This window comes from Canis aureus, chromosome 10 (assembly GCF_053574225.1).
Source record: "Canis aureus isolate CA01 chromosome 10, VMU_Caureus_v.1.0, whole genome shotgun sequence".
Lineage (NCBI taxonomy): Eukaryota > Metazoa > Chordata > Mammalia > Carnivora > Canidae > Canis > Canis aureus.
Window position 1 is genome coordinate 1218606 of NC_135620.1, and position 13438 is coordinate 1232043.

The 13438-nt window shown below is 47.9% G+C and overlaps 1 long non-coding RNA gene across 1 annotated transcript; it reads right to left on the bottom strand.

The window, feature by feature from the left end:
- Nucleotides 1–1430: 1430 nt before the first annotated feature.
- LOC144321815 (uncharacterized) lies at nucleotides 1431–10406 on the bottom strand. Its single transcript, XR_013387329.1, has 3 exons — nucleotides 10147–10406; nucleotides 6375–6422; nucleotides 1431–6094 (listed from the first exon to the last, which is right to left on the bottom strand). It is a non-coding gene; the product is annotated as an uncharacterized LOC144321815 (long non-coding RNA).
- Between the last annotated feature and the right edge of the window lie 3032 nt (nucleotides 10407–13438).

The window sequence follows — 13438 nt, forward strand, 5'->3', positions numbered from 1 at the left end:
TTTGAGGAACCTCCACATAGTTTTCCAGAGTGGCTGCACCAGATCACATTCCCACCAACAGTGTAAGAGGGTTCCCTTTTCTCTGCATCCTCTCCAACATTTGTGGTTTCCTGCCTTGTTAATTTTCCCCATGCTCACTGGTGTGAGGTGGTATCTCATTGTGGTTTTGATTTGTATTTCCCTGATGGCAAGTGATGCAGAGCATGTTTTCATGTGCATGTTGGCCATGTCAATGTCTTCCTCTGTGAAATTTCTCTTCATGTCTTTTGCCCATTTAATGTTTGGATTGTTTGTTTCCTTGGGTTTGAGTTTAAAACGTTCTTTATAGATCTTGGAAACTAGCCCTTTATCTGATACATCTTTTGCATATATCTTCTCCCATTCTTTAGGTTGTCTTTTAGTTCTGTTGACTGTATCCTTTGCTGTGCAAAAGCTTCTTATTTTGATGAAGTCCCAATAGTTCATTATTTCATTTGTTTCTTTTGCCTTCATGGACTTATCTTGCAAGAAGTTACTGTGGCCGAGTTCAAAAAGGGTGTTGCCTGTGTTCTCCTCTAGGATTTTGATGGACTCCTGTCTCACATTTAGATCTTTCATCCATTTTGAGTTTATCTTTGTGTATGGTGCAAGAGAGTGGTCTAGTTTAATTCTTCTGACTGTGGATGTCCATTTTCCCCGCACCATATATTGTAGAGACTGTCTTTCTTCCAATAGATAGTCTTTCCTACTTTATCGAATATCAGTTGACCATAAAGTTCAGGGTCTCTATTCTGTTCCATTGATCTATGTGTCTGTTTTTGTGCCAGTTCCACACTATCTTGATGACCACAGCTTTGTAGTACAACCTGAAATCTGGCATTGTGATGCCTCTAGATATGGTTTTCTTTTTTAAAATTCCCCTGGCTATTCGGGATCTTTCCTGATTCCACACAAATCTTAAAAAATAATTTTTTCTAACTCTCTGAAGAAAGTCCATGGTATTTTGATAGGGATTGCATTAAACGTGTACATTGTCCTTGGTAACATTGACATTTTCATAATATTAATTCTGCCAATCCATGAGCATGGAATATTTTTCCATCTCTTTGTGTCTTCCTCAATATCTTTCAGAAGTGTTCTATAATGTTTAGGATATAGATGCTTCACCACTTTGGTTAGGTTTATTCCTAGGTATCTTATGCTTTTGGGTGCAACTGTAAATGGAATTGACTCCTTAATTTCTCTTTCTTCAGTCTCAGTGTATAGAAATGCCACTGACTTCTGGGCATTGATTTTGTATCCTGCCACGCTGCCAAATTGCTGTATGAGTTCTAGCAATCTTGGAGTGGAGGCTTTTGGGTTTTCTCTGTCGAGTATCATGTCATTGGCGAAGAGGGAGAGCTTTGTTGTTCCCAAGATTGCGAATCCGAGAAACCACCGAGGAGCCGACATTGATGCAAACACACGAGGGTTTATTTACAAGCTCGGGCTTGGGTCCAAGTGTACCCGAAACAGCGGAGCAGGGACTTGGTCCCCGAGACTAAGAGGCGTAGCAGCTTTATAGGGGCCAGTGGCCCATGGGATACACAGAAAGTTGCACAGTCATGTCAGTCCACACGCAGGTGGCTGATTGAATTACACCTTACCCTATAGTATCCACTTGAGCTAGCCTATTACTTTGGTCAGAATCGGCGCGCAGTTGTGGCAGGCACAAAGCAGGGTTACATTGTTATGAGCGGATTTCCGATTAGGGTGTGCCCAGCGGCTTGACTAGGGTGGGGCAGCGCCTTAAGCAATAATCAGGTCATGTGGGGGTCATACAGGAGGTGGCTGGTGTAGTACAAAATGGAATCAATCCTGCTCTGCTTGTCCAGGGGTAGGGGATTGTTGTTAAATATCCTGGGTCCCGCATTCCCCCATTTTTCAGAGGATCCTATGCAGGACTCAATCATAGGTCTAGGTTGCTCTTAGAGTGAGCCAGGGGGAATGATTAAACCAGGATTCTAACCAGCCTTGTTGCTGTTCTCGCTCCCATTTATATTCCAGCGACGAAGCAACATTCTACGTTTAAGGCAGCACATAACCCCACACACACACCCTTTGTTGTAAGAAGACTAAGTCTAATCCCCTTCTATTTTGAAGGACAACCTCAGACTAGGGAGTCTTGGAGGTGCGAAATTAGTGAGAACGGCGCAGTCTTAGCTTTAGGGTATTGTCCTTGTCCGGTTGGCTTTTCCATTCTGGAACAAAGTTCTTGAGAACGGTGTGTGGGTCAGCTGGCCGGACGTGGGTGTAGTGGACCCAGGGAGTAATCCCGTCGACCTTGAGAGCGGTGGGAGTGGTAAGGATCACGGTGTAAGGTCCCTTCCAGCGAGGTTGAAGTGTCCGGTGTTGGTATCTCCGCACGTACACCCAGTCACCTGGCCGATATCGATGGGGATCCAGGGGTGGCCCAGTCTCATAGAGGGCCCTCAGCTTAGGCCACACCTGCTCATGGGTTTGTTGTAACCTTTGGAGGGAGAAAAGAATTTGGTGATCATCAAATTCAGCAAGCACCTCAGGTTTTAAATTGGGGATAACAGGTGGTGGAAGACAGAACATGATCTCGTAGGGAGTCAGTCCCATCTTATATGGGGAGTTCCTCACCCTATATAGGGTGAAGGGGAGGAGAGTCACCCAGTCCCTGCCAGTCTCCAGGGCTGATTTAGTTAAGGTCTCCTCTAATGTTCTGTTCATCCTCTCTACCTATCCTGTACTCTGGGGCCTATATGCACAATGTCATTTCCAATTTGCCCCAAGTACTAGGGTCACTCCCCGTGTTACCTTAGAGATGAATCCTGGGCCGTTGTCTGATCCGATCCTAACAGGAAAACCATACCTCGGTAAGATGTCATCCAGCAGTTTCTTGGTAATGGTCTGTGCCATTTCATGTTTGGTGGGAAATGCCTCTGTCCATCCTGAAAAAGTATCTACAAACACTAGTAAATACCTATATCCATATTTTCCAGGTTTTACCTCAGTGAAGTCCACTTCCCAGTAGGCCCCTGGGCGGTCACCTTGGAGCCAGGTGCCCGGGTTAGATCAATGGGTGGTGGCATTAGTTAACTGGCATGCATGGCAGCTTGCCACAATCTGCTTGATCTTTGCTCAAGAGTCTTTAATAGTGATCTTTGCATGTCATATGAGGTCTTCCATCTTCCTTATTCCCATAGGAATACTCGGATGCATTTTGGATAGGACTCACCGTCCTAGTTCCTCTGGCAAGATGATGCTGGAGTCTGCGGCCCTCCACCAGCCACACAAGCACTGGGTCACAGGCAAACGTTTGATCCAGTTTAAATCAGCATCAGTATAGTTGGGGGTGTCAGGCAGGGTCGGTGCTCCTGGATCAGGTCACGTGGTTTCTAAGACTTCGGTCACCAAAAGGGCTGCCTCCTTTGCTTTTAAATCGGCTAGCCAGTTTCCCCTGGCTACTGGTGTGTCTGCCTTTTGGTGCCCCGGACAGTGGATGATGGCTAGGGCCTTGGGCAGCCAGAGGGCCCTCAGGAGTTCAAGAATCTCCGTTTGGTTTTTAACAGTCTCTCCCTCTGCTGTCAGAAGCTCTCTCTCTCTGTAAAGCGCTCCGTGGATGCGAGCGGTGGCAAAGGCATACCTGCTGTCGGTGTAGATGTTTATTCGTTTACCTTCCCCCATGTTCAGTGCCTTGGCCATTGCGATCAGTTCTGCCTGTTGAGCCGACGTTCCAGCCCCGCCCAGACAGTCTCCGTTTCTGTGGTTACGGCTGCCCCTGCATATCTGACTCCTTCTCGGACAAAACTGCTGCCGTCTGTGTACCAGGTGGCATCGGCATTCGGCAGTGGCTGGTCCTGGAGATCAGGTCTGATTCCGTACACCTGTGCCAAACTTTCTTGACAGTCATGCAGTGGGGGTCCTAGTCTGGGTTAGGGAGTAGCGTCGCCGGATTCAGGGTTGTCGGTGGCTTATTTTTTTTTTTTTATAGATTAAATTTTTTAAATTTATTTGTGATAGTCACAGAGAGAGAGAGAGAGAGAGAGAGAGGCAGAGACACAGGCAGAGGGAGAAGCAGGCTCCATGCACCGGGAGCCCGACGTGGGATTCGATCCCGGGTCTCCAGGATCGTGCCCTGGGCCAAAGGCAGGCGCCAAACCCCTGCGCCACCCAGGGATCCCTGTCGGTGGCTTAAATGAAATTCTGGTGGGGTTCAGCAGTAGGCTCTGATAATGGGTCAGACAGGCATTGCTGATCCAGCGGTCTGGGGGCTGTTTGAGTACCCCTTCAATAGCATGTGGGGTGGTAACATGCAGTTCTTGCCCCATGGCCAGTTTGTCTTGCCCCTTGGCCAGTTTGTTAGCCCCGGTGTCTAATCATCCCAGGGCCAGGTGCTGCCAACTAGGGACCACTTCTGAAGCCATAGTGACCACCACAGCAATAATTTTTAAGCATGGGGGCCATCCAGCAGCCACCGTGCCCAGCTTTTTGGAGAGATAGGCTATGGGTCTCTTCCAGGGACCTAAGTACTGGACAAGGACCCCTTTTGCCACCCTGCCTTTCTCATCCACATACAGGTAGAAGGGCTTGACTAGATCGGGCAACCCAAGAGCCGGGGAAGACAGTAAGGCCTGTTAAAGGTCATTAAAGGCTCTGTTCATGGGCTCTGTCCATTCAAACTTTTGCTGGTGCCTGGTGGCCCCTTGCACCCATGAAGTTTTGTTTGCCAATTTCCCTTGGGGTTGTAATAAAACCGAATGTTGTGCCCCAGTGTCCACCAGGAATTCAACAGGTTGCCCCTCCACTTTAAGAGTTATCCTGGGCTCGGGGAGGGGTGCTGAACCCTGACTCTCCTAATTGTCCAGGTCCTCCATTTCCAAGATCCTGGCAGGGGCCTTAGATCTTTTGTTAGGGCAGCTTTTTACCCAATGGCCCTCCTCTTTGCAATAGGCATATTGGTTTTTGTTCAGCTTAGGGTGCTCCCAAGGGGGACCAGGGCCATCCTCCTTACCTGTTCCTGAAGCCAGCTTCTTGAGGTGCCTCCATCTTTCCTGTGGGTCGTCCATGGTTGTGGTCAGCAGGATCTTGGCCAGATTTTGGGTCTGCCGGTCACTTTGTTTGTTCTTCCGGACTTTCTCTCATATTATAGACTCGTTCTGCTACTATCACTAAGTCCAGCAAGCTCTTCTCTCCCAGTCTCTCTACTCTTTGCAATTTCTTTTTAATGCCTGGAGCGGCCTGGTTAACAAAAGCCATGATAATTGCGGCCTTTGTTTCTGGGGCTTCTGGGTTCATAGAGGTGTACTGCCTAAAAGCCTCTATGACTCTCTCTAAGAAGGCTGCTGGACTCTCATCCTTACCCTGTCTCACATCATAGACCTTGGCCAGATTGGTAGGCTTGGGCGCGGCAGCCTTGGGATCTGCCATTAGAGTCTGGTGGTGGACCCGGAGCCTCTCCCTACCTTCAGCTGAGTTGTAGTCCCAGGTGGGGTGGGATAAAGGGAAGGCAGCATTTATGAGGTCTGGGTTTTGAGTCGGCTGTCTGTCCTCTCCCAGGACAGACTTCCGGGCTTTCACCTGAAGTTGTTCTCCTCAGTGGTGAAGAGAACCTGCAAGAGCTGTTGGCAGTCATCCCAAGTAGGCTGGTGGGTAAAGAGAACAGTATCTAAAAGCCTGATTAGATCTCTCAGATTATCAGAGAACTTTGCATTTTGGGCTTTCCAATTATATAAATCACTGGTGGAGAATGGCCAATATAACATTAGCTGTTCACCAGTCTCGTTGGGGGGCCCCATGGTGCGGAGAGGAAGGGTGGTGGAGTCGGCTGGCCTCACATTCAGAGGTGGGGCTGTCAACTGGGTCCGATCGTGTGTCCCCACTGCTGGCCCGAGCACAGGGACTCCCTCATCAGGGAGGGGTGGTGCCCCTTCTGCAGCCCCCAGTGTCTCCAATGGAGGGGCAGAAGGAAGAGGGGGTGCCTGGTAGGGCGGCTGGAGAATCAGGTCCTCCGGGAAGGAATCCTGGAAGACCGGATAAAGGGGCACTTGGGACGTAGAGTCAATCTCCTTCTTGGCTTTCCGCAGGGCTAGAATCTCAGTGGGTCCTGCTTTGGGGGTAAAAATGTTTTTTTTTTTTTTTTTAATTTTTATTTATTTATGATAGTCACAGAGAGAGAGAGAGAGAGAGAGGCAGAGACACAGGCAGAGGGAGAAGCAGGCTCCATGCACCGAGAGCCTGACGTGGGATTCGATCCCAGGTCTCCAGGATCGCGCCCTGGGCCAAAGGCAGGCGCCAAACCGCTGCGCCACCCAGGGATCCCCATAAAAATGGTTTTAACCAAGGAGGGGGATTCTCGATCAAGTCCTGCCAGATCAGGATGTAGGCACCTGGTCAGAGTGGCCATCCGGTTTGTCCCTGAAGACTACAGCCTTAACCTGTAAGATAATAGGTAGGTGAAAAGTTCCTTCTCAGGGCCATCCCACATCAAAGATTGGCCATTCTGATATGCAATAAATTTGGAATCTCTCTCTCTGTATGTCTATGCTCAGAATACGAGCTCTTTCCCTAACATCCGAGAAGTGGGAGAGCATAAGAGACAGGGGAGTGGTTTCTGTCTCCCCCATTGTGTCCCCAATCCACACCAAGACACAGACAGTAAAGACAATTAACAAGGACACAAAAACACAGACAAATGCAAAAAAAAGTTAACAAGGACATGGTAACACAGACAAATGTTCCAGTGCGGCCGCAGAGACAAAACAGAAAGCAACCCGAAGGGCTGACAGTCAGACCTCCTTACAGATGAGGACCCCCAACCTCCTTACAGATGAGGACCTCCGTCACCTACAGATGAGGACCTCAGTCCTCCAGGCAGGAGCAAGGGACGTCTCCTCAAGACACCCGGTCGACGGCCCACCAGCGCGTCCACCTAAGCCAATGACGACCTAATACAGCTTGGAATTCCTACAGGTACAGTACAGTTCAGAGCTCTCAGAAAATATGCATGCAAAAGGTGGAAAAAGCTGAGTGCACTCACGATGCGTGAAACCCTCAGATGGAGTCCTGGAGGTTTCTTGGATCCTGGACGAGCCATCAAATGTTGTGCCCAAGATTGCGAACCCGGGAAACCACCAAGGAGCTGACACCGATGTAAACACATGAGGGTTTATTTACAAGCTCGGGCTTGGGTCCAAGTGCACCCGACACAGCGGAGCAGGGACTTGGACCCCAAGACTAAGAGGCATAGCAGCTTTATGGGGCCAGTGGCCATGGGATACACAGAAAGTTGCACAGTCCTGTTGGTCCACATGCAGGTGGCCGATTGAATTACACCTTACCCTATAGTATCCACTTGAGCTGGCCTATTACTTTGGTCAGAATCAGCACGCAGTTTTGGCGGGCACAAAGCAGGGTTACATTGTTATGAGCCGATTTCCGATTAGGGTGTGCCCAGCGGCTTGACTAGGGTGGGGCAGCACCTTAAGCAATAATCAGGTCATGTGGGGGTCATACAGGAGGTGGCAGGTGTAGCACAAAATGGAATCAGTCCTGCTCTGCTTGTCCAGGGGTAAGGGATTTTTGTTAAATTTCCTGGGTCCCACACTTGCAGCACACGCACCTGGGCCACCCTCACCAGGTGGACTCAGCGTGCACACCTTTTGGTGCTGGATCTCTCACACCAGCGTGTGGAGGGCACCCTCCTCACCCTAGTGAGTAGGGGCTGGGTGAGCATGGGGCTCGGCCTGAAGGCCAGGCAGCACTGGGCCTGAGGAACCCCAGTCCCGTCCCCACCCCGACTCCCACACACAGGCAGCCCCAGGGCTCCCCGTCATGTGCGCCCAGCTCCTCAGGAGCTCCCCCCAGGGCGGCCCAGAGATCTGGCTCCCTGCTGGAGAGGCATCGGGGAGAAGAGAAGCAGCCGGCGCTCGGCAGGACCCACTGCCGCACGTGGGAATGTGGCCGAGCCGGACTTTCCAGCTCAGCTGTCCCTCCAGCAGAAAGTCACTACACAAGCAAGCCCCGGAACGGCCAGGAGAGCCCAGCTAGCTTCCCAGCGCCAGCACCAGAAATGATGTTGTGCCAACCATTTTGGCATTAGGGTGACACTGCCAGAGATCAGACAGCTGCACGTGATAGCTGCATGTGATAGACACACACACACACACCCCAAAACCAACAAAAGTCGGAATCCCCCCAATGTTGCCAAACAGCAGCCAGATGGTTATATACACGACTGTGGTTCCCAATAGGATACATGGAAGACGCTATAAACCACAACTGCAGAGGTGCTGGAGGCACGGAGATGTGCCTGCTGGGTTCCAACAAGGAACGCAGAGGGGCAGGAAGCATCCTACAGAGGGGGGGCCCCTCCTAGGAAAGGACACCAGGTCCCTGTGAAGGCTACAGATGGTGAAATCTGTCCTCCTCTCTTTCAGCTTCTGGTTTTCCTCCTCTTTTGTTCTTCCTAATTCTAGTTTAGCCTCCACCCTGCATCCAAGACAATGACCAAAGAGGCTTTGTTATGACATCGAGTCCTAAAAGGAGGCCGAGCTCTGGCTACCGGGTTCGGGAATGATCATTGCCTAGGTGTATGCTGATCCCCGGAACTCGTGCCTTCACGGCTCTTCTCTCCCTGCAGCACGAGGGGAACCACAGGTCTTACAATGAAAGACGCCCACTTCCACTCGGGCGGGACTGTCCCTTGTGGAGGACGTCATCTGGGCCAAGTAGCGCAAGCGGGGCGATCAAGAATAGGTTGCAGGTGAGACATAAGCAAGCACTTACCTTTGATGTCATGCTTTATTTGTTCATCCACTTATTATTTGTTAAATATTTTAGATTTAGGTCCTCTCTATAGCCAACATGGAGTTCAAACTCACAATCCAGAGATCAAGATCCCCAACCAGGCCAGCCAGGCACCCCAGTGCCATGTTTCATAACTCTTTGCTTCCTTGCCTATCTCTGCATCCAACTGGAACATTGAGTCCTTGACAGGGAGCTTTAGTTACCTCCAAATCCTAGAATGTTCTCACTGTATCCCAATCCTAGATTGACATTTACCATTGAATAGCACTTTAAGTAAATAGTCAGTAAAATAACTACTACAGTAAAGGAAATTATCAACTTTTCACGTGTGTGGGCCCTGCTCCCTGGGCTCCCGGGAAGCTATGGTTTCTTTAACATTGATCAAGGTCCAAATGACTCCACCACACCTCAAAGCGTGGGCTCAGTTTCTGCCCTGACACATGCAACACCCCTGCTTCAATTAACATGTATCAATCAATCAAAGGAGGCCTGACCAGCTTGGTATGGTTCGTAAGAACATGGGACTCTTGTTCTTGGGGTAGCAAGTTCAAGCCCCATGTTGGATGTAGAGATGACAGAAAAATAAAATCTTAAAAAAATATCAATCAGTTGATTTTGGGGAGACACAGCCCCAGATCCCACAAGGGCAGGGAGACAGCTAAGGGGTCTATGCACAATATTATAAGCAGCAGAGCACAAAATCTGAACTTTCAGAAGTCTGCTAGAGTGGGGGACACACCAGCCTTAAGGTGTTCAGGTGGAGAATTGGGGGGCAGTCCCTGGAGCGACAGGGTGGGCTCAGGATCCCAGAGGTCCCAAGGATGGTGGTGCCAACTGTTCCCAGGCACAGGAGCGGGAACCCAGCTGAGAGCAGTGGGACTTGGGCCAGCTGTCTGCCCTGTGTGGTCATAAGCTGCAAACCCCTGTGCAGTCACGGGACCGTGTTCCTGGGACAGACCAGCAAAGGCCCGGAGTGGGAGGACACCCTCCCGGGCAGGAAGAGCACAGGTCTCCACCAGGGCAGCCCCAAAATTTGGAGTTTTAAACTTCAGTCACTTGTCTGTGTGGAGGCAATAAAATTAAGGTCGTTCCACTTTAAGTTCCCTGTTAGCACAAGTACTGCCATCCCAGGCCCCTGTGATTAAGAGCTAAAATTTACATTACTTCAGTTACAGGAAAAAAAGAAAAAAAACAGCTTACAGCTTAAGGTCCCAGAAAGCCCCATATTAGAATGAGAACAGAGCTCAATGCCCTTGAAAGCCCCATATCAGAATGTAAACAGAACTTGAGAAATTCCTCCCCCCGCTTCTGGAGGTCCGGTAGATCAGCCCATAAAACTCAGCTAGAACCCACCTCGGGGTCCAAGTTCCTGCTCCGCTGTGTGGGGTATACTTGGACACAAGCTCGAGCTTGTAAATAAACCCTCATATGTTTGCATTGGTGTCGGCTCCTTGGTGCTTTCTCGGATTCGCAATCTTTGGCACAACAGTCTGAGATAAGAAAACAAAACCAAAAGAAGCTCGGACGCAGGCAGAGTGAAAGCAGGGTTCTGAGAGAAGCGGCGGAGACCCAGGGGCTTGGGGGCTCTTCTGTGGAGGCCCCTGCAAACTGGGGGGTGGGATGCTCAGCCCCAGAGCCAGAGGACCCAGCGTCCCCACCCGCATCCCGCCCATCAACACCGAGTCTCAGGGAGCAGCACAGCGCTGCCCGCTGGAGGCCAGAGGCGCTGACGTCCACCCCGCCTCTGACCCTGCAGGTGCATCTCCCAGGCAGATGTGCACCTGACAATCAGTGCCACGGGCCAGTCCCCAGACCCCACACAGACCACTCGCTGCCACCAAGTGGTGGGACCACAGAGGCTGCAGAGCTTCAGCTCTGCCTGGAAAGTAGAGTCTAGCTTCCTTTGTACTTTGTGCTTTATTTTCATTTATTTTCTTTGATTCTTTTTTATTAATTGCTTTATTTTAATTTTTATGTATGTACCTTATATATTTCTTATTTCTGTTTACTTTCATGATACTTTGTGTTTCTTATTTTGGGATTTAGAATCTTTTAACAAGCAGGCCAAAATAAACACAGAATCTGGTGTTTTTCTGGGAGGGCAGTTGTTATTGTTTTTCTTGGTTTTTCTTTTTCTTCCTTCTTTCTTATCTGGAAAAAATAATGAGATGGAGAAATTCACCTCCATAAAATAACATGAGGTAGTACTTACAGCCAGGAAGTTCATCAATACACATATATGATGTCTAACTACAGTTGAAAACAATGATTAGAAAGATAGCAGCTGGGCTGGAAAAAGAGCACAGAAGAAAACTAGAGAATCCCTTCCTGTAGAAATGAAAGAACTAAAATCTAGTCAGGCCAACGTTAAAAATGCTATAACTGAGATGCAGTCCCAAGTGGAAACCTTAAAGACAAAAAAGGTTATAGACCACAGAGGCAGACTGAGGGAACTCAGCCACTTATTAAAACAATAACATTCATATCATAGGAGACTCAGAAGATGAAGAGAGAGAAAAGGGGACAGAAGTATTATTTGAACAAATTGTGTAAACTTCTCTAACCTGGGGAAGGAAACAGACACTGAAATCGAGAGCACAGAGAACTCCCAATAAATTCAACAGAAGCTGACCATCACCCAGGCACATCTGAGTCAAACTCACAAAATACACAGACAAGAAAAGAATCCTGAAAGGAGTGGAGGTGGGGCTTGGAGGGGGTAGTCCTTAACCTACAAGGGAGGATGAATCAGTTTGCAGCAGATCTGTCCACAAACTTGGCAAGCCAGAAGGAAGTGGAGGAAATATTCAATATGCTGAATGGGAAAAGTATGCAGCCAAGAATTCTTTCTTTTGTTTTTTTAAGAATAATCATCAAAATTTATTTAATCTCCCTAGGAAGAAATTAAAAATTTCTGAACATAAAATGCCATTTTCCTCAATCATAATAGCAAAAATTTATTTTATGTTTTTAAATTTCTTTTTATTGGAGTCCAATTTATATGAATTCTTTCTTCAGCAAGGGTGTCATTCAGGATAGAAGGAGAGATAAAGAGTTTCCCAGACAGGCAAAATATAAAGGAGTTCATGACCACTTAACCAGTCCAGTAAGGAATTTTAAGAGGGACTCTTCTAGTGGGGGAAAAAAAGAGACCAAAAGCAACAAAGACTAGAAAGGACCAGAGAACGTCACCAGAAACACCAACTCTACCGGTAACACAAAGGCACTAAGTTCATATCTTTCAATAATCACTCTGAATGCTGATAGACTAAATGCTCCAATCAAAAGATATAGGCTATCATAGTGGCTTAAAAAACATGATCCAGGATGCCTGGGTGGCTAAGGGGTTGACCTCTGCCTTTGACTCAGGGTGTGATCCTGGAGTCTGGGATCGAGACCCATATTGGGCTCCTGGTGGGGAGCCTGCTTCTCTCTCTGCCTAATTTTCTGCCTCTCTCTCTCTCTCTCTCTCTCTCACTCTCTCATAAATAAAATCATTATTAAAAAAACAAGATCCATCTGTATGCTGCCTACAAGATGCTTACCTTAGACCTATAGACACCAGCAGATTGAAAGCCAGGGGATGGAAAATCATCTATCACGCTAATGGACATCAAAAGAAAGCTGGAGGACCCATACTTATATCAGACAAATGAGATTTGAAACCAAACTCTGGGGGACACCTGGTGGCTCAGTGGTTGAGCATCTGCCTTCGGCTCTGGGTGTGATCCTGGGATGCCAGGATCGAGTCCCACATCGGCCTCCCTTTGGGGAGCCTGCCTGTCCCTCTGCCTATGTTTCTGCCTCTGCTTCTCTGTGTATCTCTCATGAATAAATAAATAAAATATTTAAATTTCAAAAAAGAAAGAACAAATACTGTAAGAAGCGATGAAGAAGGGCATTATTTCATAATTAAAAAGACTATCAAGATCAAACAACTAAATATTTATGCTGCCAACATGGGAGTACCTAAATATAGAAACCAATTAACAACAAACGTACAGGAACACACTGATAATAATACAATGTAGCGGATTTTCACACCCACTTATGGCAGTTGACCGATCCTCTATGCAGAAAATCAACAGGGGAACAATAGCCTTGACACACTGGACCACAGGGACTCAACAGATATAGTCAGAACATTTCAACATAAAGCAGAATACACATTCCTTTCAAGTGCACATGGAACATTCTCCAGAACAGATCATATCATGGGCCACAAATCAGCCCTCAACAGGTACAACAGGTACAAGAAGGTGGATATCATACCCTGTATATTTTCGGAGCATGACGCTATGAAACTCGAAGTAAACAGCAAGAAAAAATTTGGACAGACCAAAAATACGTGGAGATTATGAACATCCTACTAGAGAATGAACGGAGCAACCAGGAAATTAAAGAGGATATTTAAAACAAATGAAAATGAAAACATGTTTCTCCAAACCTCTAGGATGTAGCAAAGGCAGTCCTAAGAGGGAAGTACATAGTAATACAGGCCTACCTCAAGAAACAAGAAGTCTCCAATACACAATCTAACCCTACACCTAAAGGAGCTGGAAAAGGAATAGCAAACAAAGCCTAAAGCCTACAGACGAAGGGAAAAACTAAAGATGAGAGCAGAAATAAACAATGCAGAAACAAC